We start from the raw sequence: 26,299 nt of genomic DNA, 5'->3' as shown, positions 1-26,299 counted from the left end.
CCTGCTCCTCACATTTAACCAGTCGGTTACGGTGGACTAGGAACAGCAAGATCTTGAATTAATGCCAAGGGCCAATTAAGCAAGGTCTGGAACAGAGAAAGGCCTGAAGGGAAAACAGCAGGGAGCTAGACAGAAACTTTGTTCTCTTTCGAGTTACTGGAAACCCCTGTAAGAGGGAAGCCTGGCCCTTAGAGAAGAAATGGGCACACAGCATCTGTGGAACAATCTGGGCACTCCTCCTGCTTACACATCTATGGGATTATACTGAAAGGCAGAGTTTCCCCCTTGGGTACGCCCAATTGTAAAAGCTCTGCTCCTGTAATGTCCATTTTCTTCTGCTCATTTACAAATAAAACCACACACCCCAGTCTTAGCTGTGGTCCTGCTGGAAACTGAGGAGGAAAGAGCTACAAGGGAAATATTTTCCTTCAAAACCTAATTTTGCCTTCAAACAAGGGAGAATCACCATAGATGAGCGAGGATAGAGATTTAGGGCAAGTCTGCTCCATACAAAGGAACTGAATCCTATATGTGGAAATTACTTTTCTTTTTCCTTTCCCTCTCTAATGGAGATAAAAAGAAAACTTGTTTATCACTCCAAAAAAAGGTCAGCATTAGCCCTTTAGGCAAAGCTGCAGGTACTATTTCCATATGCTTCGTGTACCCTGAACTCCAGCTCTAGAAGCTTTCAACCTTTTGTATGAGAGCAAAGACAAGCCATGAATATTTCATGTGTTGCCTTCGCTTACTTGCGAGTTCCTTGGAAACTATTAAAGTGTAAGCGTAATAATGTCATCATTTACTTGTCATCTTCCACCTGCTCTTTGCAAAGGGAAGAGGAAGCGAACATCCAGGCGCCCTTCCAAAGTCAGTGAAAACACCGTGCCCTGCTCCTTCAGAGGGAAACTGAAGGTTCTTCAGCAGAGAGGTGGGGTCATAATACAAAATGCCCCGGATCACCTTCTCAATGTCCAAGGAAGTTTTTCCAATTACCTTTCTTCTGGAGGGAAGAGTTTTATACTATCAGCAAGCAAAACTATTTCAAGCTTCATCACCATCTCCTGAAACAAGCAAATTCCAGCACATTTCCAGCAGCACCATTCACCCCTGAACACCCTGAGAGAAGTTAAGGCTAACACACAGAATTAGCTGAAAGCACAACTTAGATATTGTGCAGGTTACAACACAGCCTGCTCTGGTCTGAAGTTGATTGCTCACACAAGTTGCACACACCGGCAGTAGCTGATCAGGTGAAAAACTCTTGCCATTTAAATCCAGATTAGAAAAATATGGTGCCAAAAAACCTTGAAAAAAGCATCCCACAATTTTTGGCTGGGAACACATGAATTGCACGACCTCCTGCGTGCCAAAGTCCTCCAACAGTCTCAGCAGCTATCCCTCACTAAGAAAATGCTCCATTTCCTTCATAGCACCCTGAGACAGCCACCACACATCCCCATTGCTCTGCACAGGAACCTTTTCCCATCTGATCTTCAGCTCAGTGTGAACAGGCTTGCACGAACACTTAACACCAGTGAGGATACCTCCTTAACCCGTGCTTCCCACCGAAGTGTAGCCCTTTCTGGCCATCATTTTGCCCCAGCACAGAGCAGACCTCGTGGACTTCCCTGCTTGCACACTTGGGTTCCAACAATCTGTTCTTAACAAGAGGGAAAACTGTCTCTCTGAACGCTGTCATGGCTTGACAGCTCAACTTCAGGTGCCTCAGCTGCTTCAGCAATAAATTAAATACAACCCCATCTAAGAAAATGTGATAAAGAACTAATATAACTTGTAAGTTTAAATGTCTCCCTGTAAGCCAGACAACAGTATCAATATTCAGCAAGGAGAATTCAATAGAAGGAAGGTTCAGATGCACTCAAGAGATTTGTCCCAATACTCAGACTTCTTGGAGAGCAAATGATTGCAGTGACTTTCCACCTATAGTTTGAGGCAAGGGAAATCTCTTTTAAATAAATCAGTGATTTAAAGCAAAAGTCTGCCTTGTGGACGTGTCCCTCCCATCCTTTCCAGACATTCCTCAAAGTAAAAACACAAGTGGGGGGAAAAAAAAAAAAAAAAGTATTTTGAAACAAAAAATATCCAAAATGTTTAAAATATGCATGTATATTTATATGTAATGTACATACTGCCCTTTGCTAATACAGCTGTGTGAGCAACCCCAGAAAAACAGACTGGGGAATTGCCCCAGCTGAAAAAGCAGCTCTGTTCAGGGACATCAGCCCTGCTTACCTTGGGGCCACCCAGGGACCTGTGTGGGAACTAGGCAGAGGATGCGCTGGGGATTGCAGGCAAGCAGCCCGGAGATGGAGGAAGTATGTGAGCTGGAAGAACTGGGAGCTCTAAGGATCAGCCAGCCTCGTGGCTGGGGGCTGCCCCAGAAAGGCACACAAACCTGCCTCCTCACATTAGAGTGCTGCTGCCACGTTACAACATCACAAACAGATTTAAAGCATCATGCTCCTGGAGCTGTACCAACCTAGGATAAAGAAGAAACTTCCCTGCAGCCTGCGTTATTGCGCAGGAGCCAAATATTTCTCTGAAGCATCTGGTATTTATCGCAAGGCATGGTGCTGCACGCTTCATTCTCCTGGTCCCCCACCACAGTCCCTGTCCCAGCATTTTACACGCTGAACCATGCATCACTAGAAGGTGACAGGAGATGCTCTTATAAGCATTAGCAGAGCCCAGCTCTCCCTCCAGGAGAGGGCACCCACAGTATGTCCTCACGAGCCAGGAAAATGCGTTCTCCCATCCACACCTGCAATAAAGGGCTCAGCAAGAGAAGCGTACCTGGGCGACAGCGCGGCTGATGATAGATGAGCCGAGCAGAATCCATCTTCTTCCTACAGCTATATTAGCTCTGCAGAGCTCGTAGGAGCAAATAGCACATTTTCACAGAAAAGGAAAGAGACTCAAGGGCACAACTGGGAAAGTGGCTATTGAATACGAGGATGCTGTGGGCACTGAAACATTCTACTGGAGACAAGTCATGCTAAATGTAGATCTCAAGCAAAATTCAACATATTCCAGTGGAAAAGGCATCTGGGAACCAGGATACTTGGATTTAATACCCTCCTGTCCCACCACTGACCTTGAAGAAGTCAATTCACTTTCCTATGAATTTATTACCCTTCAATAGCCTTTTTTTTTTCTTTTTTTCTGTGCTTTTTTTTTTTTTAAACACTATCTAAGTCACAGGTCTTATGAACGAGAAGGAAGACCAAAAAGACTCAATAATTCAATTTACCCTGTTCCTTTCACTTTCCTCCTACTTTTTTGTCACTCCAGAACCAGGATGCTGAATTAGCCATAAGTCTTCAGACCAGTCCCAAATGGCAATTCCCAAATCCAGCTCTGGTCAGTCACAGCACTGCGAATGGGTCTCCTGGCATGACAAGCAGCAAAACACGGAAGAAACTCTTATAACCTGACCCAGCATTCCTAAACAAAACACACGTCCCACTGCCTGGTCCTCTCCCAAGAAGGGGAGAAAGCAGCATGTTCTCTCCGGTTCATTTCTCTTAAACAGCCTGATGTTTAGGCTAGGTTGGCCAGCAAGGTACATCAGGCAGTTCATCTAATTGGAATTAACCCAGCTACAGTACTGCACAGAGCCACCTTCACACAAGTGGCTAATTAGAGTTTAATGAAGTTTCAAAAGACCTACGCCTTTGCGCCTATCAATTAGGAGCTGGGATTGTTACCTGCCGCCATTATTCAGTTAGATGCTCTTACAAGGTGGCTTCAGTCTCACCACTGCCTGCTAAAGAACGATCAATTTGCATCAGTGCCCCTGTTACAAAGAAAGTGCTGTGACATCCAGACGGTATCACCATGACCCTGTCCCTCCTCTGCCCTCCACAACGTGGACTGCTGGAGATCATTTGCAACAAGTCTTAGTGTTATGCTGTGGATGTCTGTCCCTCTTTTCCAAAGAAACCCAATGACTAACAAACCTGAAGTAAAACCAGTAAGACCAGCACTGGTGTCAGCTTCTCCAGCTGTGCCTTGTCTGCGTGTCCAACACCAGGCCTAGAGAAGGAATTCATCATTGTTAGAGGGCTACTCAGTGCTGACCCTAGGATTTTTCTTTCCCTCGTTGAACATATTTGCAGTTGATTCTGGTCTTATCTCCCTTGCTTTTGAATGCTTCTGGCTATTGGGATTAAAATATTCCAATCCATGCCTCGTTTGCTCACCCTGGCAGCTCCCAGCACCCAGAGGGACAGCAGCACCTGCTCGCACTGTCACAGATACAGACCCCTTCCTGCTGTTCCCACCACAAAGCCCCATCCTCACCCACACTGAGGATTTATATTTTGGTGGAAATAATTAGCTTTGCTAAAACCCAGCAAACAAGCTTTCAGAAAAGCAATGAGAACGGGTTTTTGGTTTTGTTTTGTTTTTTAAGCTGATTCATTTCCATTCAGTCCTATTACAGGAGTTGCAGGAGTAGGGAAGGCAAAGATGCAGGTTATGATTGCTCCATTTACATTTCTATAACTCTCACTCAGCTCTCATTACCAAAAAGAACCCAGCAGCTAGCTGACAATATGGACTGATGCTTTCAATAACCGGTGAAAATCCCAAAGCAAGGGCGGGTCTGCATTTTTAACTTCTCTTCACTGCATAGCGCTTGCTTATTTAGATTTTATCAGGCTTTGTTTGTTAAATACACAGTTTCAGATCACATAACAGGCTCTTTTCCCCTTTTGCCTATAGTCCAGCTCATTAAAGATATAGAGGACTTGATGCCCTAAAGTTTTCCAGGATCCAAGAGTTTCATTTTGAAAAGAAAATATTATTTTTTCTTACTTTTCTTTTCATCCTACAGTTAGTCACATTTTATTTGCTATGCAGTCACCTCAGAGGTAGAACAATGAAGTGGTTAAATTGCCAACAGAAATCACACATGAGACGTGACAAAAAGGTGAAGAAGGGGGAAAAAAATAAAGAAAAATCCCTGTTGCCTTTTGTGAAATAGAATAGGACAAAAAAAATTGGTAGGGAAAGAAGTGTAATCCACAAACCTCTAGGGGTATATTGCAAAGAGCAGGAAAGAAATTAAAAGCAATAAATAAATAGTTGACAACGTCCATTTTAAACCATAAAAACAGTCTTCATATGTCCAATATGAACATTAACTACTGCTGTGTTATCTGGATGACCATAAAAACAGCCAGCCTGTGTGAAACTGGAGCTCACATCATTAGGCTTCCACCCCATGCCCTGCAAAAACGTCCATTCGCATGCTCCAGTGGCCGTGGAGGAGCCTGGCAGAAGCAGATCACAGGCTCGTATTTTCAGGCTCCCTACTGGTCGATTACCATGCAACACGCTGTTATTATTTTTGAAGATTAAAACTAAAAGTCAAAAGCTACTCTTCAGCAGTGGAGTGCGTCATCAGGCAGATAAAGCACACACCTGACCATAAGTTGATGAATGTTGTTCTTGAGAGCACAGAGAGCTCCTGCCTCACCCTGGCGTCCCGCATTTCCAGCTGTGTGTAGCCCAGCGATGGATGCTTCTTGGGGCTGCAGCCAGAGCTTCCACTCTCTGCTGGGCAGCTCTCCCAGCCAAGCTGAAGGACACCTTTTGCTGCAGACCCCGCTGTTTTGCTCCCTGTTGAGCCATCAGAAGACTGCTGGGCTCAAGAATTGCTGCATGACACATAGCATGTGTGTTTGGGGCCGTCGCTCTCCCACTCTTTGGGTGACCCCTTGTTTGGGATGCTCACTGTGGGTGTTAACATCATGGTTATCTTCCCAGAAAAGTGCCAAACCCAGGCTAACACACGAAGAGCAGGTCCTTTCTGTCTTCTACGTAAGAAGCCTTACAGGCTGTGGACAATACGGGTCCATGATTTATTACATTAAAGGTTTATAACCAGAAAGTCCCCAAAAAGCAAGCAGATTTACCACTGCTTAACGATGAGTTGTAGGCAGTATCCCCTGTAGGCTGAGAAAAATCAGTTCTAGGGTCTTGGATTGAGCAACCTCCTCCATTTCCCCTGGAAGCTCAACAGGCCAAGCAAGCCCCAGCATGAAGGAAGCTGTTCTGCTGGGATGCTGACGGTAAATGATGGATAACAAGCAGATTAAAAGGATTTAGAGAAAGCACTGCTTTTCAACAACATCATGCATGTTATTATCAAACGGATTTCCCGCACATTGGCTTTTCCCACGTGAGCTATTAGTAGCTGAGGTCTGGAAGGCCGGTCGTCACTGGCAAATTCAGTGTAATTCCAAAATTACAAGTCATTAAGTTCAGAAAGTCACAATGTCAGCCAACAAGCTGACTATTTACACTGTTCTGGCAACAAAACACATTCCCAACAACGTGCCTCTAGCAAAACCAAGGATCTCACAGTGGATGCAACCGAAATAGAGATGCTGTCACAGGACAGCAGCCTCTGATGAAGCCACACACTGCCACTGCTTTTAGTCTACAAACAAAACCTAACCAAGCTGCTGGAGATGCAGAGAGCTGTGATGTCCTTTTTCCATCACCCTTCATGCAGTTAGGCAGGAAAAACAAACAAACAAATAAAAAACACACACACACAAGTACGTGTCTAGCTTAAAAATAAATGCACAGAGATTGGTAGGGCCTTTATGGAGGGAAGGGGCCGAGTGAGGACAGGCTTAGCCATTACAGAGGATGTGGTAACATCATCTCAAAGGATACAGCAGAGAAACTCCACGTCAGGCTTCCTTCTGGCCACTCCATGCCCGGGCACAGCACTTTGCAGAGAGATAAGCTCATGTACCAGGAGCGCCAGCAGATTAAGGGGTATCTGCACCCAAAAAGGGTGCACTCTCTCTACAACTCCAGCTCTGGCTGCTCAACAACAGCATCAGCAGAGCTGGGCAGCTACCAGCTCCTCCTTCCAGAGGTAGGTCTGCACAGAACTCGAATGCCCAGAAACACAGTCAGCCTTCAAAGAAACCAGAGAGCTTCACAGAGAGAAGGAAGAGCAAAGCTCCAGGAGCTAAATACAAGGATCCACAGCTAGACTACGATCCTACTTTTGCACAGTGGACAATCAAGGTTCTCTAACGTCCAGTCTCTTTAATCACTGATTACTATAGTTCTTCATTCCTGGACCAAGGCCTCATCTACTTAAAGACATATGCTTATATAACCACACTGAAATGGTGTCAAGCTGTACCAGGGTGTTTATTATTAACCAGGTGGACTAGAACAACCTCCTCTTCAAATGCAGTTTACCAGGATGCGGATGCATCAGCAGCACTGAGTTATGTAGGCAGTGCGGGCTGGCAGGGAGGAGGAGGGATGCAGTGAGTCACCCCCAGCACCTGTAGGAGGCAAGTTTCTGCTAGACCCCTACACCACATCAGCTTTTTATTTTTCCTTTGCTTAATCCCTTGGGTTAACCAATGCCAGACAGCCTACTGAGGGATGGAGCAACCCCTTTGGACACTTGCAGAAGACATAGTTTCATCCCACTCCAAGCAGATTGCCAGGAACAGAAAACAAGCTCGGGACTCCTGGTCCTCCCCCAGCCTGCTCACATCTGTGGTGGGCTCACATCTCTCTTTTCCTGGACCTGCACCCACTGGGGGAACACCGGTCTGATGAGAGTGAAGGAGGTTCCTACTAGAAGCAGGACACAAAGTCTGGGTAAGGAGCAACTAGAGAGGCACAGTCACCTCCAGCCAACACCTCTGCTAGTCACAGTTTAAGCTTCAGACAGACTTTTCAGCCTCCTCTTGCCCTGCTACATGAGATCACACCACAGTGGCTGTGTATTACAAGGCTAAACCCCAGTTCTGCACATGATCAGTGGAGGGCATCATCCCTTGGTGTTTTTCTGAACGCAAGGTCCTGCTTTGTGGGATGGCCCCAGCTGCCTCTGCCCAACCCCGCACAGACTGCACAGGGCCAGGGCTACAGGGGCTGCTCGGATAGGTGGCATCGCAGAGCAGGGGAGAAGCTTCTGCACTGCAAACGTTTTAGATTCAGGCCTAAAGCCTTAATCAGGCAGAGAAGAGGTGGTAAAGGAGAAGTCACCTGAGTGAGTCAGAGGAGAGTGGCAAGCTCTGTATATGACCTAGACTGGACATTAGGAAAAAATTCTTTACTGTGAGGGTGGTCAAACACCTGAACAGGCTTCCTAGAGGGCTGATTGATGTCCCAAACATCAGTGTTCAAGAAGCATTTGGACAATGCCCTTAGTAGCACGCCTAAACTTTTGGTTAGTCCTGATGTGCACAGGCAGTTCCTTCAGTCCCTGCCAACTGAACTACTCTACAACCCTCATCAGGAAGCACCACCCAAACATGTCCCTTCGTGACCTCCCTCCCCGCCCCCCAAAATCAACAAGCAACATTTTGATTGTCTCATTTTAAAGTTGGACTTCTTAAACAAACTATAACAAAGCTTACGTGAGGCTAATCACTCCCTGATTCCTCTGGCATTCATTGTAATAGCACTAATTACAACAAACACATTTAAAATTAATGTGCATGTCATATGCATATATCAATTGCATTCTAATTTACCATTGATTAACGTCCACAGGCTGAACGTGCTTTAAATAATAAAAGCCTCTGACTTTGCTTAACCCTCCTCTGCCAGCCAGGCTGCTCCCAGATCCAGGGGGAGGCCACGATGGGCAAGGTGGAGGGGACAACTTGCAAGCCACCAGCAGCAAGTTACAGGTCCCTGCAAGCTCTGAGCCTGGGACACATGGTAAGGATGGGTCTTGTGTCCACACCAAAGCATCTCCAGTGCCTGTCACGTTTGAAATGGGTTTGCTCTCATGATTTCAGATCACTTCACCACTATGCTATTTTAGATTTGCTTACAAGCATGCAGGATTTAATTTTCACTAACTTTGTTTTTGGAAATAGTTGTTAACGCCCAACTCCCAGGACACTGCTGCCTGCAAGCATCCATCGGCACGACTCTGCCAGCCAGGGCCATGATGAGAAACCCCAGGAGTGGCAAAAACTTTCAGCAAGGCCAGAGGCCAAGTTGCATTTCCACCAATACCAGATGCAGACAGCATCGAGCACGTTGGCTAAAGCCTGTTGGGTCTAACTGCTTGGGTAGGAGCAACCTGTCCCACACTCAGCTGACACGTCAGTTAAGCAGATCTTTGTTACCCTTTTACACTCACAGAGTAAGGGGTTACTGAGAGAAGAGTTTGAACAATTCTTCGAGCCACTTGTCCTGCCCCCTGGCAGAGGACACACTCGTTACAGCAGAAATCCAGACTGTGCCAGGGCCACCCAGACCCACCCATAAACTGAAGTCTGCTTGACATTAAGATGTCAGGCCAGGAAGCACCACCAGTGTTAGATTTACAGCTGATAGTATACATACAACACCTTTCAGAGCACATCATCAGCCTAAACGAAGCGAAGAACAACAGAGGATGACACATGCTTCTGCCCTCTCTGCTACATACAGCCCCACTCTACAGCACAATACAGACATTATTGGAGAACGGTTGTTTACAGATAGATCAAAACTCTGCTCAAGGACCCCAAACCTAACACTGAGACTTGTTCAGACACCAAACCAATGTCAATGATCTATAGAAAGTTAATGAGCATGTCAAATGCTTGTATGAAGGAGCTCGTGAGTCATTCATGGACAAAAAAAAAAATGAGTCACAGATAATTCTGAAGAATGAATAAACCTGAGGAAAATCCCAAATTGCCAATGAACAATATGCAAGTAGAAAAATTTTCAATTTACAAAATAAGTTAATTGCTATGAATTAGTCAGATGGCTCCAGCCACATCAACATACCTATTGTGGGCTGCTGTTGTAGTCTGTATGTCACAGCTGAGCAATCTGAATCTCTGCTAAAGGTGTCTCTAACTGTAATGAGAGTTACTGCAATGTATAACAACACACTCCGGAGGTACAGCCCAGGAGAAGATTAGTGCCACAACAATAAAGGTTCTGTAGCTTCTCTTGTGGAGGAGATTTCCTGGGCACTCTTATCTCACAGACTCACTGAAGTCCCACAGGGGAGACCTTGCACTAATCCACACCCCTCCCAGGGCTCCACACCAGACAAAAACCAGAACTGCTGAGTCCTGAGTTTCCATCCACAAACTCACAACTAGAGAGACAAGACAGAAAAGGCCAAGGCACTTGTCAGCCCAGAAAGCACTACCACCCCTTCCTTCATCCCTGCAGATGCTGAAATACCCCAGGCCCTTCCTGATAATCAGGAGAGATCACTCAACACCTTCCCACTGCAAAAATAGAAATAAACATCAGTTCCCCTGCACCCTTCAGAAAATCCTTTGCCCATACACATTGTTCATCTACCTGATCACACCACTGGTCATATCCTAAGCCCTCACCCCACTGTTTGTCCCACCCCAGGCAAGCACCCAGATGATCCCAGCAATACAACCAAAGGCAGAGGTTTCTGCAGCCCTCTCATATTAAAACCTGTAGCTGTAAAGGGCAGGAACCTCCTAAGCCAGCTTTGCCACTACAAGCATGAAATTTACCCCAAATCTTCTTGGGGGAAAGAAAAAAAACCAAGCCCATTTCATGAAATATTGTTACAACAGGTATTGTTCACAGCTGAACAAAATTTAGCTCAGCAGCTGAATGTACCTCTACTACCTTTATTTTCCTGCACTGTTTTTGCCAACCTTAGAACATATTTTCTAAATAATTTCTTAGAGCCACCAACCACTGACCCCATTACCACCAAGCATGTTATCTGTCTCAGGATAAAGAACATGAGTTTTGACTACCTGCTGTCATATCAGAGCCAGGGGAATATCTCCTACCTGCAGAATGGAAGTAAAAGCAAGCCTCTCAAGTAATCCCTCTCTGCATGCCATCGCTGACGCCCATCTCCCCATGAGACTCACCCATTAATCTATTATCAGACCCTGTATTTATAACCAGCCTTTAAATCCAAAATTAATATCAAGCCAGCAAGCTAAAGGCTCCCATGATTCACAGGCAGGAAACATGATCAGCATTCAGTATTTTACATCTGCTAACAGACCAGCTAATGCATAAAGCCAAATGGATCAGTTCTCACAGTTCTGCTTGAAATGTAAAACATTTAATTACTCTGGAAGGGACCTTATAGCTATCAACACACAGGAGGGAAGAGTTAATACTTTTTTGCACCAGATGCTCAAACTCTCCCACCTGATGGCCACACAGCTCCAAAAGGACTCAGTTTTGAGTCCAGCTGAAATAGTCGTCCTGCCCCCCTCCTGCCCAAGCAAGGTATGGAAGTAGATCCTAGCGAGGTTGGGAAAGCTGAAAAAGGGATATCTGGAAAGCCAAGGAAAACCAGGGGAAACTCACCAGCCCCATCACACACAAAGTAGATCCACAATCAGCAAGTGCTCGTCTAAGCACAAAGTAACACACACAAGTCAGAAGAGCCAACCTGCACTTAACCAGCTCAGAGTCAGCCTGGAGGTGAAGCACAGCTGCTAAATTGTTACCCTTAAACAAACTCCCAAGCTCTCTACTACTTTTTCTTACAGCGTGCTGAGTAACAACAGCCAGGTTAGAAAAAACACCCACCCAGTCCCACCCAGAGATGCCAACTGCTGGCCCAGGGGATGTAGGAACAGGCTGAGTCCAACATCAGAGCCTCTGCTGGCAGCAGCTGGTTGGGGTCAGATGGAAACACTGCTTAGCCGAAGCGTTTAACTGCCCCATTAGAGAAATGTTCTTTCCGTGGAGTTTTCTGCTAAATTGTTCATAATGTTCGTGAATGAGCAATTCTGCAAGGTGGTAAAGGCTAATACTGTTGTGCTACTGCCACATAACAAGCAGGACTAAAATCCAGCCCATAATAAGAAAACTCACAGACAAACAATGGATTTGTATAACCTGAGTTTTGCTAAAGCTCCATAAATAGATGGCTTCAAATCCCTGCCAAATATAATGGAGTGACAATGGGACAGCATTATTCATTCTGCTTTTAGGTCCTTTGCTGTAATGCTTTAAGAATACATTTGTCCAAACCTAAGATGTTTTATGCAAGGATTTTTTAAAAGGGACAACACAACGTACTGCCAGACAAGCTGTTGGAAGGACTAAGGTTACAGAAAGCTCAAGTGATCAATAACTGTGATGAGTTATAAAGCACATAGAGCACTTAGAAACACTTCAGTACCTAAATATTAGAACTTGTCAATAATTTTCCTTCCAAACATCTTTCTAATAGCATATGCCTTTGACCAAAGGCAAACATTTATCTGCCTTTTTGATCCAAACACTTCTGTCCTTTATCCAGCTGGGGAGAAACCACTTCAGTTTGTTATGGCTGGAGAAAAAAAAAAAAAAAAAAAAAAAAAAAAAAAAAAAACACTTTTTGCTTAATAATGCTTTTTGTAAAGTGTTGAGAAAAAAAAAAAAAAAAGAAAAAAACATTTTAAGCAAGCTTTTGCCTCCTCACACTTTCTTCCCCAAAATAACTTAAGCAGAATGGGTCAAAGAAGTTAAGAAAGAGATGGAGGAAGAAGCAAATAACTCAAACCCACGGGAACAACAAATGGTTGGCAAAATGAGTACACACACGTATTTACCAATCCAGCCTTTTCAAGTTCTTCCTGCCCTGCAGAAGAATAGCTTTAAAGAAGATAAAAAACACCACCACACACAAAAAAAAAAATAAAATAATTAAAGAAATTCCCCCTACCTGGCTTAAAATCTACTGCAGGACAGCACAACCAGTTAAAAAAGCTATAAGCTCAAAGACTAATGAGGATTACAAACCATAAAGCTTCCCCTAGGAATCTTTGTGTATCTTGGAATGATACATCTTGAAAATCAAAGTCCCAAGATCATACATGGCTGATGTCTAATCATCAAAACTTACAGTTTCCCAGAGCAGCAAGACGACAAAATTCATTTGCGTTTCTTCTTTTTCTTTCTGAAAGGGGAAGCCGAGTGGGAGGCAGCAAAACCAGCACCTGACTGCATAGCAGGACAACAGCAACACACAAAAGAAATTTGTGGCCACAAACCTCCAAGAACTAGTTCTGATCACTGGCTGTTCCCATTCCACATCAGTACAGGAGACCTCATACGAAGCGACCTGCACTGAAGAGAGCACCCAATCCCTCAAAGTTTTGGATACCAAGTCTCCAGGTGGAAAGTCAGAGCCTTACAAAGTCTCCTGGGAGAAGGCAACCTGTTCATCTGGCAGGAAACAAATCATTTTCTCTCAGGCTTTACCTTCTTCCTGAGGTTTGTGGTATGTGGCAGGGAACGTGCACAAAGTTGCTGAGGAGGCCTAGGACAGAGAATCAGCATCTTCCCTAAGGGTCACTCAGCAAGGAATCAAGAGCACCAAGTAAGCTATGCTTGCAGCGATCTCATTTTCTGCTGCCACTCCATCAGACAGGGGCAATCATTAGAATCGAGCATCTGCAGTTTGATACAGCCTGAATGGCTGAACTTTAGGGGATAAGGCCAAGACGGGTAACCTTAAGGAAATAAAAATATCATAGGGTCACAACGTAATGCTGAGTGAAATATTTGCAAAGTTTAATGTATAATGTAACCATACTAGAGAAAAATAGCATTTACTCCTAAGAGTGCTGGTGCAAAGAAAGGGGAAAAAAAATCAGACATGCTTGAACACAAGAGCCAAATGGGAGTCTGGCGGCTGTAGCAGGAGGCAGTCAGTAGAATCACTGCAATCTCAAGCAATCTGTATGGGTTACACAGAATAATCATCTCATTGTGTTTCTACAAATCACCAATTCCACCAAGTGCTGAGGCTAACAAGGCTCCTGTCGATACCAGTGGTTTCACACACAGGAATTCAATACTCAGAGAATCAACCTCCATCAGTATTATCCAAGGACACTAAGAAAAAAAAAAAAAATACTCACATGGGAGTGGCTCCTGTTCCCTCAACTCCTACCCCCAGGTAATCCCTACCCTGAGCAGCTGTAGGTGCAGCTTGCGGTGAGAAGTTTCTGACAATTTCCTCCCAGATAAACACCAACTCAACATGTTTTGCAGAAGCACGTTCATTTCTGTGAGCCTTCTGCTGAAACGTAAGCCATCCTCCCAGTCCTCGGCCAAGTGCCAGGAGAAATCGACCATCATATGGTACAGAGCAAAGTGTGGGATGATGTAGCTAAGGCTTGGAGGTTGAACTACTCAAGCTTCCAACACCCACAGCTCCCGGGCAGCTCTTTCTGTCATACACTTTGCAAAAACCCAAGCGTATTAAAGGCTTGTGAGAGTCACATCGGCTGGCCCCCAACCCCGCACAGCCTGGGGAATGAAGATACTGCAAGTCCTCAGAGAACTCCACGGCAGGGCTTCCCCAGAGCTCTTTCACACAGTACTGCAGAGATTTCTTTTTCCCCTGTGAAATTAGCATCAGCAGCAACACAAAGGATTTCAGAGCAGTCCCTGGAAAGCACAGTACTGCACTAACTACCATACCCCAGAGGGGAAAGGAGCCTCACATTTTGCGAAAAACTTTTCTCCTGAGCTTACTTGGCCAGTTAATAAACCAGTTCCCAAACTTGGGATCAAAGGAACATTGTCAGCTCTGTCATCTCCAGTTACCATGAAGCAGCCACATGCAGCTGACACACTCACTTGGCTGATCAGTCAGCTTCTGTAAGGAGTTACCATTCCTCAGAAACTTCCTTTGTGCCTTCCCAACAGCAGCAAGTTGGCTAAATATTACACCAAATTTAATTAGTTAATACAAGAACCTGTTTGACATCACACTGAGATAAGGCAAGGTTGCTCCAGCAACAATCATTTACATTGTCTCTGATGAGAGACAGTAGCTCCTTAAATCATTCAAACCTGACTGTAAGACCACAACTTACAAACCCCTAAAGCTTCAGTGTTCAATTACCAAATCCTTTGCTCAAAGATCAGGAAAATTGTCTTCCTCTGGGGAACTATGATAATGAATCAGTAAGAACACAGATATACCACCCTTTTCTATAGCAGAGGAAACCAGAACTCTTTGACTAGTGTCCCCAAGACCCTCTTTGATGCTAAGCATCCTCTCTTCTTGCAGACGTTTGATCCCTGTGGGCATGCTAGAATCCAAACGGTGACAGAGGAGCGCAAGATAATGACGACTGTAGACAGTCACCTACTTGTGGCAGTGTCACAAAACCCTTGTTACCAGCAAAGTGACAAAAACAAATCAGCATCCAACACTTCATAGAAGTTGTCTGGTTTGGGGTATTGTTTTTGTATTATTTTTTTTATTGAACCAGAGTATTATATGTTGCTACAGCCACCAGTGTTTAGGAGAGTAATGGTACTTCGATGGCCAGAAACTCCTAAAACAGAGCAATTAAGGAACATCTTGGAAAAAATAAATAACATTAGTGCCTCCAGAAATCAATCTTCAAACTGCAGCAAGACAGATATGTCAGAATAATGAACCGACATCACAGCCCTGTATATCAAAGTCATCTTGACACCAAGAACTTCACATATTCAGACAGGCCTTAGATATCCCCATGTATAAAGGCAGCTGGCCAGAGCCTAGGGACTTGTAGGTGAGCAGTGCAGGAGAAGGAACAAGTAATCAGAGAGAATAGGTCAGGCCCTACAGCAAAGGGCTGGTCTGGATGAAGGCGAGAGAGGTTCCTCTGACTTGCTTTCTGGAATGGGTCCCAACACATCAGATGTATCTGGATGAGCATCATCATCGATCTCAGTCAACATGAAGAAACAGACCATGGAGATTTGGGAGAAAAGAGAGGCTCTATAACGTCTTTTAGCCTACAGATGCTTAAAGCATACAGTTCTGCTGCTCAGAACACAGATTTTTATCCTCAGGAGTGACACTTGCTGCTCACTGTCTCAGAATCTCCTAAGTTTAAAATAAATAAATAAATAAATAACACCTTCTCTCCTTAGCTCTTCAGAGCAAACAGCGGGCTCTTGTACAAGAGGCAGAGTCAGTTTTATAGGAGCCTAGCTGCTTTCCAACAGGAGATAGCCCTCCCCCAGGTATGGTTCTGACATTTCAATCCCACAAAAACCCTTATTCCACTCCCACACCTCCACAGCAGGTGATACTCACTGTGTGTGAAGAATCCCCTTCTGTGCCAGCATGCTGTGAAAGCAGCCCAAGCAGCAAGAGTTCTGCCAAAACCAGAATCCACGCACAAAAGGCAAACAGTAATTTGCACTTCAACAAGCACAAACTTTTGGAGAGCTAGCCAGAATTCACCAAAAGCATTCCTAGTGCAAGGTCCCATCGAGTTCTTCACAATACCCCCACACACCTCCATCCTGCTCCCAAACCCTTTTCTCCTGAGGACTGATCCTAGGTGATTTCACCAAGCTTCTTTTCCCTCTCCCCTCCCAGTCTGTTCCTTTGCACAAACAAGGCCCCCCCTTTCCTTTTGTATGCCTGTGCCTACACAGAGGACTAAGCTGCTGGTGGCCAGGATAGAATTCCCTCAGGTCCTTTGGTTAGCCCTTTTCTGTGGCTTGCAACTGGCAAGTCCTTTGTCATAGGACTTTTCAGAAACAGCCCAGGTTGAGGTAGACAACACATTACAACTCAGCTGGGGAAAAGTGAGCAAAGGTCATGCAATAAGCTCGAGGATATTGAAGCTCTTGGGACCTCCTTCCAAAAGCAGCAGTGTAAGATGCATCTTCAACACCGGATCTCTAGAAAATCTCCTAGGCAGAGAGTAAACACTAAAGCAGGATTATAACACAGGCAAGAACAGTAATGCCAGTTTACTAAATATGGGGATCTGCACTGTTCCTTACAACAACCAGTCCCAGCTGGAAGTTATGTTTGCACCAAAAGTTCACTGACAAAAACTTTTGCCCCAGCAGCCAGACTTTGACACTGCCCCAAGATCCTGGAAAAGGACAGCTACAAAGTATGAGATCTCTCCACCCTGACGAGACTACTTGTTTAAAGATAATTTGATGTTCAGTGGATCACCCAGTGTTTTAAAAAATATGTCACTAGTCCCACAGAAACATAAACAAAGCCAGACCATGGGTCCATTTAACCACTATCTTGCTTTCCAGCAGTGGCCACAGACACCTAAGGAAAAAAGAGGTCAGGCTGCGTATACAATACCATCAGCCCCAGTACTATCCACCTTATCTGTTATTTGCAATTAAGGGGGCTCTTTGTGTCCTTTCTGGTGGCTGGGGCTATAAGGGGCCACTACCATAATTTACTGCAGCTGAACAAGACGAAGACACAAAACGGTGTTTCTATCCACAGAGCTGGTGCTCAGTCCCAGTCCTGCCCAAAACCGGATAATCATAAACCACCTTGCATCTGCATAGATCCGGCATGCCACACAACACCACACACACTCCTGCCATCCCTCTGGATCACAGATATTTATCATCCCCCAATCCCATATGAACCTTTCCACCTGCCCCATGAAGTCACAGGGCACAGACAGGCCCATCACAAGCAAGTCAGTTACCACACAAATTCCTCCCTCTCAGCTGAGCAAAAATAATGTCCCACAGCCAAGCAAATGGGGTTAACTCGTATTTTGTGGTAACATTTTGCTACCAGTTTACCAACCAGTCGGTTACCACAGCTCAAGGAGCTCACGGGTACCTTCACAGAACAGCCGGTGATCTGCCCGCCCCCGCAGCGGAGCCTTTTATGTTTGTGTTGCCTCAGCAAAAACTCAATTCAGAAACAAAACCACTTTCACCCCTTAATACAAGCAAACATTTTGCTATTTATTTAGAGCCCGAAGAAATGCAGCAAGAAAAAACAAAAGCACAAAAGCACTTGCTAATTATTCCTTTTCCAGATAATTAACCCAGGCACATATTTGCAAGTTTGCATTTTTTTTTTTCAAAGACACAGAGATTGAGCATATGAATGCCCTTAGTTTTATGTTGAGGCTTACAGCCTCTCTTGCTGCCAGTAAATTACTGGAGAAAAAAAAAAAAAATCCTGTTGCTGAGGAAAATGACCATAAAACAACAGCGCACTACTTGGCTACAAAAGGAGAATGACTGGATGGGAGCAGGAGAAAACATCCCTAGCAATACTGGATTTGCATTATTTTGGGGTCAGCTTTAATCCCAAGAGGGTAAAGGGATCAGAGCAGTGTGTGAGAAGTGAAATTCAGGGCTGGGTAACATCCAGCCCTCAGCATGCTTCCCTCAGGCTGTGAGGGGAGAGCAGGCCGAGGCAGATGCACATGTGGTTGCTATGGAGCCAGGGCTTGGAGGGGATGCAGAGCACCGCACAATGCCTCAATGGAGGGATACAATTAACCCACAAAGTGCCTCTCTCAAAACCTCCCTGGCCAGCTAAATTCATGTTTTAAGCACGTTAAGAGAGTTCCTTTAATTACCCAAGAATTCCCATCAAGGGATGGAGGCAGAGGACCCAAATCTTCTGGGACCCCAAGGGTCTCTGAGACACTTTGCTGACCCACAGCTGGCTCAGGGGTCTGTGAGCATGGGGGAAAAGGGCTAAGAACAGGTTCAATTTTTAATTTTAACAGTGACAAAGGCTTGCTAAACTCTGATTTTGTCACCATTTCAAAAAAATGACGTCTGTATTTCAGTTCCATGGGAGGGGAAAAAAAAAAAAAAAAAAGACATAAAGGCTAAGTAACCATGATTTTTGAAAGGCCCAGAAAAGTACAGTCATGGCACATATGCAGCTCTCCCAATTCCTAGATAAGTACCTCAACTAGGCTGCTGCCTGTCAGCTCTGTGCTCACTCCTCTCCCAGGCACCAGCTATTTCCTGCAGCTCTGAGCACCTTCCTCATTCACTGAGGGCTGCAAGGCTCTCAGCACTTCAGAGTCCTTCATCAAAACCCAGATCCACTGAATGCCCTCCTACCCTATAGCAGATGCTTCCCAATATCTGGATCGTCCTGACCATAGTGACAAGACTGGGCATCCTGTGGCAGAAGTTACCTTGAGATCCTGAGCAGAGGCTGATGCTGGCAACCTTGCTGGTTTCTGTCAGTCCCCCACAGATAACACTATATGAATACAATCAAGTTTGGGTTGGTCGGTTTTGTTTTAAATCATCCCACTTTTCCTCCTCCTTCCCCTCCAGACTCCATGTGTAAAAAGTTCAGATTGGCAGGTAGGAGTTGGCAGTATCTGCTTGGGATGAGGTTTATCAGTTTGTCAAGCGATGAACAACATACAGAAGAAGGGAGTGGAGACATGCCTTGCCTTGTAAGGGAAAGAGCTGAGACTGACACAAAACAGCCAGCTGCTAAGGAAAATAAGCAAGGATTGGAGGGATTAGAGGATGGAGGTGGACAAGGCTGGAGGACCATGCTTTGCAGCATATCATCTCTGCAAACTGCCCTTATAGCTCAATACTCTGCCAGGTCCAGGGGAGGAAAAGAGCAATTGCCAGAGATCCATGAAGAGGTTTATTTATCCCAAGATGATAAACATGGGCCATCAATCACCAATGAATTCCAAACATCCACATGCGGATCCATGTGTGAATTTTAAATGTTCAAAGAGCACTGAAGTCCTAGGAACCCTGGGCAAAGGCCTTCCTCAATGTCACACATCTGGACATTTTTGGACTTTTCCTACCCAACAGCATCATTCAGCACTATGAAAGTCATCACAATCAATGTGAGCGCACAAAACTTATGTGGACAACTGGTATGAGGCTTGCAAAGGACATGCTACTCACACAGTTTGCTTCCAAAACTAATCAAGGAGGAACTTCTCAAAAGAGAGCCAAACAATTTAGGGGTGGAAAGAAGACTCCGGTGTACCAGATAGATGGAGGAGAAAAAAAAAAAAAAAAAAGGAAAAAAAACAGTGCCAGACACATTTGAGCTGATGACTGAAGTCATAAAGCACATTTCATGGACCATCCCACCAGCACTTCCAAGAGATTACAAGAGGCTGCTGCATTTCCAACTCCCTGCAGAGTTTCCCAGCATTGTGTGTGTGTGTGTGCGTGTGTGTGTAGATAATCAAAGTTTCTATTTTCTCCTTCCTACTTAAGACAGTCTTTCAGCGTGCATCCTCCTACACTGCTATTTTTACCTGCTCCTAATCAGTGTGTTCTCAAACATCGAGGCTCAAAGAAGAGCAGTTCAACTCCTTCGGAGCACAGCCCACGACACTGAGTAATACCTGCACGGCAGCCCTTCTCCCAACACTCAGGGCATCGTGCCTTGTACAGCACTTGGGAGAGGATACGGACACACAAAAGAAAAAAGCTGGGTTAGCTTTTTCACTGCATTGTTTTCTCCTGTCTTTTTCCTCTTCTTCCACCATAAAACTTTTCCCTAATAATGTTTTGCAGGACAGAGAGAACTGTCCTCAAGCCTCAGAGTGCTCCCATACAGTGGGGAAGCCCAGCTGCTGCAGTGGAGACCTTCTACATGTATCATCTTCCAGCCTGAGCTAAGAAAGGCTAAGAAAGGCCACTGGCTAACAAATATCCTTAGAAGAAGAAAAGCAGGATGGGGGGCTAGGACAGAGAACCAAATGCCAAACCCAACTCAACAAGGGACAACGGGCTAGAAGTGAGTTTGCTCACACAATACAGAAGATTTGTATCAAAAGTCAAGGAAGCATGGACTCTTGGCTACTGCAAGGAGGTATACTGTGCAGCCTGCAGGAAAAAAAAAATACCCAAATTATTCAATTTTTGAGAAGACATTTGAAAAAGGATCTGATTTCTGATCTCTGCCTCCGAGAGCAGAACAAGAAAGCACAAGCTGAGAGGGGTGTTATCCCTCCCAATCTCAGCCAGAGTCCTGGCTAGTACTGCAAACAGATTTGTGACAGTCTGAGCCAGGTGTCGCCCTGCTTTCTCTACTCGTTGCCAGCTGTATCAGTCTGAGCCCAGATGCTTTACCACAGGCCTTGAGAAAAATTCCCATTGCAGTCTGGCCATGTTAGGTCACGGATGCTGAGAAATCAGCATGGCAAACAGCCTGCTTTTAAACTCCTGTTTAGAGGCTGGCAAGATACTGCAAAGCTTACCATTCCCAGGGTTTCACCATCCTGCAATCTTGCTCTGAAAACACATTAAATTCCTTCCCCGGTTTTCAAGAATAGACAGAACTTCCCTTGAAATAGACCTTAATTCATCTGATTCTGCAAGCCCTTTCTTCTCTTTCATCAGCATAAAGAAATAAAGAATTTGCAAAAGAACCAAGATCCAAAGCTCCTAGACACATCTGTAACGGAGAACTGGCTCCAGTGCCCCAAACCCAACCACAAAGCCTTTGAAGACAGCCCTGGTAAGAGATGTGGCCAGCAAGGACCAGGTCACACTAGATCAGCCACAAGTACCACATTTGAGAAAGGTGGCATCTTTGTCTGCACACGAATGCTCTGAGCAAATCTCAGCCTCCTGTCAACACACACTATTTAAACCTCTGACATTTTAAAAGTTGACCCTATGGATTGATTGCAAGCAGTTCAATATAAACATTCAGCACATGATACTTGATATTTAAACTTCCTAGCTTAGATTATAAGAGTTGACAGATTTATTTATGACTGCAGCTGATTGGAAAGTATTTTGTGCTTCCAATTCAAGTTTCAACGTTTCCCCTATTTTTGTACACATTTGTCATACACTTTTTTAAAATTGCTCAAAATATTTAAAACTTTTTCCAACACTGCGCAATCAAAACCCAAAGCAATTTCCTAAGAAAAAGCCATAACACACTCTGTTATAAAGTCCTTTGACTAAAATTGAAGCTTCCCAAGAAATTTTCTATTTTTCTTAGAAAAATCGATTACACTGATCACAAAATTACTATTGATGTGTTTTTCATTCTCATCTCCATAAGACTTCTGGTATTGGTTTTAGTTCTAGTTTTGAAGTGGGAATAGGTATGGCTTAAGTAAAGATTCAATTTAATATTTTTCATAAAACCAGTAAACAGTCCTACTAAAATATTAGTCCTACTAAAAGGTTATTTTTAATATTTTTCAATGATGCCACCTAAAAATAAAAAAAAAATCAAAGCTACTGTCACTTTAGATTACATATTAATAAAGCATTTTAATAGCTTTTCATTGTGCCTTCCTTTTTTCTTCCTCTGTCTAGCTGCAAAAAGAACAAAGCAATTTTGGGGAAGACACTTCAACATCAATTTTTAATATATAGTTTCCTAACAAAATATTAACACTTCTTACTGCAATTTACCTTCCTATGAACACCAACACCAGCAATGGAACATGCCCAAGATCAGCCCAGATGAATTCACTCTGCTTCACTTGGGTTCTCCTTTGCTCCAGTTCTTGGTCATTTCTTAGTCAGCTCAGAGATCAACCCCTGACTTCCCCCAAGGAGACTCTCCCAGTGCTCTCTTGCCCAAACCAAAACAAAGAGGCAGCAGTCTGCATGCTTCAAACTCTTTACCATTGCATTAAATGAGAATTTACATGAGTGATGGCAGGATAACACCACTGAAAGACTATGCTTAACTTGCAGGACAGTATCTCAAGACATCAGAAGTCACACGGGTAACATTACAATCTCTAGGCATCTTTTTATACTTTCTCTTTGTGTTCAGGGCTTGCTGCAGCTGTAACATGGATGCAAGGAACTGCATGGAGACAGAGTCCTCCCCCAGGCACCTGAACCAAATCAGACCCAGCTGGCTACACCTAAGTTAGGAGCAACCAGCAATCCATGCCTGGGAACAGATCATTTTCCCCTCTGTGTCCTTATCTTTGCAGTTTGGAGTAGGGAAAACAAGCAAGAAACACTTTATTCTGTCACATTCCCAGAAACGTGCACATAAATATGTAAAACAAACTAGACGTCATCTGGAAATTCAGAAGAGCTGGGCAATATCTTTGCTGAGACAATCCCCCCGTAAGTGCATTTCACAGCCTAAGACTATACTGAAAGCGAAAGCTAAAGAAAGATGAGTCAACTCCTGTTTATTTTTTCAGTAAGCAAGGCTTCAGACCAAGCCTTGGGTGGCTGCAATTACATCATACCCTCTTACTGTGATGAGCAAAATCTGTTTTGTAGCAAGTGGAAACAGGCTGATAATATCTGATGGCAAAACATAAGTAGTAAGCACCAGAAGCAAGTGTTGCAGATAAACAAGAAGGAGGTGTTTCTACCAGGATGGATCTGCTACCAGCAGATAGAGGGGTCAGGTTGGCATGTTCACTCAACACATAATCTGCTTGGATCCCTCTATTTGTAGTCCAGAAAGTTTACATATAGCTTCTATCCTTGAAATCCAATTAATCTATTTACTACCACCAGTTCTCTCCAACAAACCTTTATATTGCAGTGCAAGCTGTTTTACTACAAAGCCTTGCCTCTGAGCTGAAGGGGGTTTATTTCTCACAGTAGGTTCTTACACTATCCAAAACCAATGACAAATCCAAATATCTCCTCTATGCAGTCACTGTGGCATATGTTTATTACCACCAGAGAAACACCTCTGACGTTAAACAGGGCTGTGAGCTTCAAGATTTCACCCATGTTGTGAAAGCAGATCTCTCTTCAAGCTCCTCCATGGACATCAATGCCTCACTGTCCGTATAATCAATGGGAGCCTGGCCAACAGTGGCCAAGTGCAGGCTGACCAAGCAGTTTTGACACTGCCTATCAGCAAGTCCCGATTTGGGTGCCAATTTCTGTAGCCCTCCTAGACTTGGACATCACCTGCCATCCCTACTCCCACCTTTCCCCACTTTCCTGCTTGGCTCCCAAGTGGCTCTCCTCCCTTAACCACCATTATTAAGACCCCAGCAGTTCCCTCTCCCTGCTCTTTCCTCAGTACATCTCCCCTTGTCGGGGGACCATCAGCCACCTTCTGCTCAGAATTGTTAGTCACAGGCAGAATTATTGGCATTTTCTCTTCCTGTTGTATTTTCTTTATGGGTGAAATACCTGAGGGAGATTGAAGTCAGCTCTGGCCCCCTGGTGCTCTCCTCACCTCTGCCTGGTTCTGAGGTAGGCTGCTCAAAGCCAGCTGAATCAACAGCTCGCCCTGGGAAGCACCTGCCTCCTCTTACCCCCCACAGCACTCTACCAATTTCCCTCCTACCCCCCGGTGCCCTGGGGCCCCATCCCACCAGCAGCCAGGGAGCCCAGCTGAGACCACTGATTCCTCCCCAGACACTGCTGTGAGGCTGATCAGCGAATCAAGCTGTGCAAAGCCCTGGGGAAGCTTAGAGTCATCCCTGAGGATGTATGTCAGCCATGAGGATACATGGAGAAAAATCTTCCACAATACTTCCTTCTCTTACACAACTTTCTCACAAGAGCCATATTTTACTCTGTCTGATGTATTCTCTGTATCTGTAGCTCTTGTTCCACAAACAAGCTCATACACATTCTTGCCTAGGAGAGGCACTGTTGAATTCACAAACCTTGCCTAGAGCTGGTGTCCCTGAATTAGAAAAATCCCCCTAGAAAGCAACGCGGGTTATAGATGTTCTTAGGTATCACAGGTTGAAAACATTGCTCACCCTCCTGTCATGTGCTACCTGCATTATGTGAGGCAACAACCAGCAGCCCCGGTATGTGGCACCACGTTCCTGATCAGCTCACAAACAAAGTGAGCTCAGATTGGAGCCATTCAGATTTCTGCCTGACTGTGCCTTTTACTGATGCCTTCCAAAAGTTCTTTAAAGACAAGCTGCAGTCTCATGGATCACAGCAAGCACAGAACAAACCTCTCTGGTACAAAAGGTAAGAGACAGTTAAATGGCCCAAGGGTGAACTGTCCATATTTTGTGTCTGAAGGATGGAGAAAGGCTGGGCAGCTGCATCTCTCCTTTTCCATTACATTACTGCTGCTTCTTCCCCTCTGGATGGGCAGGGGTAACTCATCAGCAGGATTTTAAAAACAAGACTGGACTAATACTTCCTTCTCCAGTAGATTATCTACAAATAAATAACATGTAGACTAATGCCCTCTCAACAAGGTTAAGGTGGTGTATCTATTCGCTTGAATATTACTACCACTTAATCCACTTTTATGACAGTTTAATGCTAGATGCTATTTTAAGACCGTTCTTCAGTTAGCATATATAGGAGAGGCATTATTAGCAATTTTCTTTCCATTCTTATTTAATGAAGTTTAAACATTTTTCCGGGAATCTAGGATTCATATGTAGCCCTGGGCTTGTTCTGCCCTTGCTCATATTGGTTTTGCCTGATCCTCCTCAGAATCACTCTCGACTTTGCTAGGTCTGAGAGCTGCACCCAGTCTGACTTCATCCCACGGCAGGGTCTGCAAGGTGCAATAAAACCTCTCATTTCCAGGTGAAGTTGAGGGTTTCCCCTCCCACCAACTTTCTGCAGCCCACACCCTTTAGCTCCTGAACAAAGATTCAGATGTTTGGCTCCTGCAGTTAGAGAGCTAGTCATCCTAATCCAGGTGATTTTGGACATGACTAACGTGGTTTTTTGCAATTTGCCAGGTCACCTTAAGCTTTTCCAGTCTAAGATTTGCAGCTAGGAGTTCCTCCTCTAGCTCCGTACCCCGTAAACCAGAACAATAATAGCACTTCTGCTTCCTACTTCAATCTCCTTCTCAAAGAGTTTCTAACTTATAATCAAACAGCATTTATATGCGTATTACGTACATCTCCAGGTGCGGATTCATGAATTAAATCTTTCATAATACCTCAGGAGACATGCAAATATGAAAATACTTGCTTTGGACTTCAGATAGAGAGTTTCAGCAGGAAAATTAAATAAAATAGGAAAAACACTGTGAGGAGGAAGAAAACATGCTGGCTGGCAGTAACAAACAAGCACGCCTTACAATCTTTTCCCAGTTGCTTGGCGCACCAGAGAGCGAGGGATGGGGTAGTTGGGCAAGTCGCTTGATGGGATGCTTCCAGAATGGTATTTTTAGGTTGATAAGGGGAACCTCCGGCATACTCCCACATCTTCACTATCCTGTGCCAGTATTACATGCCCTGAATAAAATCCAGGGATACTTCAGACAACTTCTACTCCATCTAAAGGGATTAGCAGAAAAAACAATTGCTGAAACGGAGAGACCTTTACATTCACGACACTTTTATTTGCTATGTCCATAAATAAAACAGGTCAGGGTCTATTTGCTGGCACATCAAGGTTTGCCTCCACCTGGCTAAACTTTCCTCCTTCCCAAGACAAAGTGATCTCACCCACGGTACCAAAGAGAACCATCTTTGGGCCATCCTGTCCCCTAAGCCAGGCCTGACTTTGTCTAGAAGGATGTTCAATAGCAGGGGACAGAGCCATGCTGGGGGGACACCAACAGCAAAACCAGCACACAAAGCCAACAGCCAGGGCAACCTCGGCACTG

General features: G+C 44.6%; 1 protein-coding gene across 4 annotated transcripts in view; it reads right to left on the bottom strand.

Annotated features, from left to right (window-relative positions):
- SORCS3 (sortilin related VPS10 domain containing receptor 3) overlaps positions 1 to 26,299 on the bottom strand; it is a 279,259-nt gene that overhangs the window by 234,437 nt on the left and 18,523 nt on the right. The window contains exon 1 of one of the 4 annotated variants that reach the window (XM_068688548.1): positions 23,884 to 24,021. The exons of 2 other annotated variants lie outside the window; for them this stretch is intronic. The gene's annotated coding sequence lies outside the window, so the exon portion shown is untranslated. Of the gene's footprint in view, positions 1 to 23,883; positions 24,022 to 26,299 lie in introns of those variants that run through there. One more of the 4 variants, XM_068688549.1, reaches the window with a different exon arrangement.

Source organism: Anas acuta, chromosome 7 (assembly GCF_963932015.1).
Source record: "Anas acuta chromosome 7, bAnaAcu1.1, whole genome shotgun sequence".
NCBI classification, from domain to species: Eukaryota; Metazoa; Chordata; class Aves; order Anseriformes; family Anatidae; genus Anas; species Anas acuta.
The sequence above is the reverse complement of the archived record's forward strand: the minus strand, read 5'-3'. Positions and strand labels throughout refer to the sequence as shown.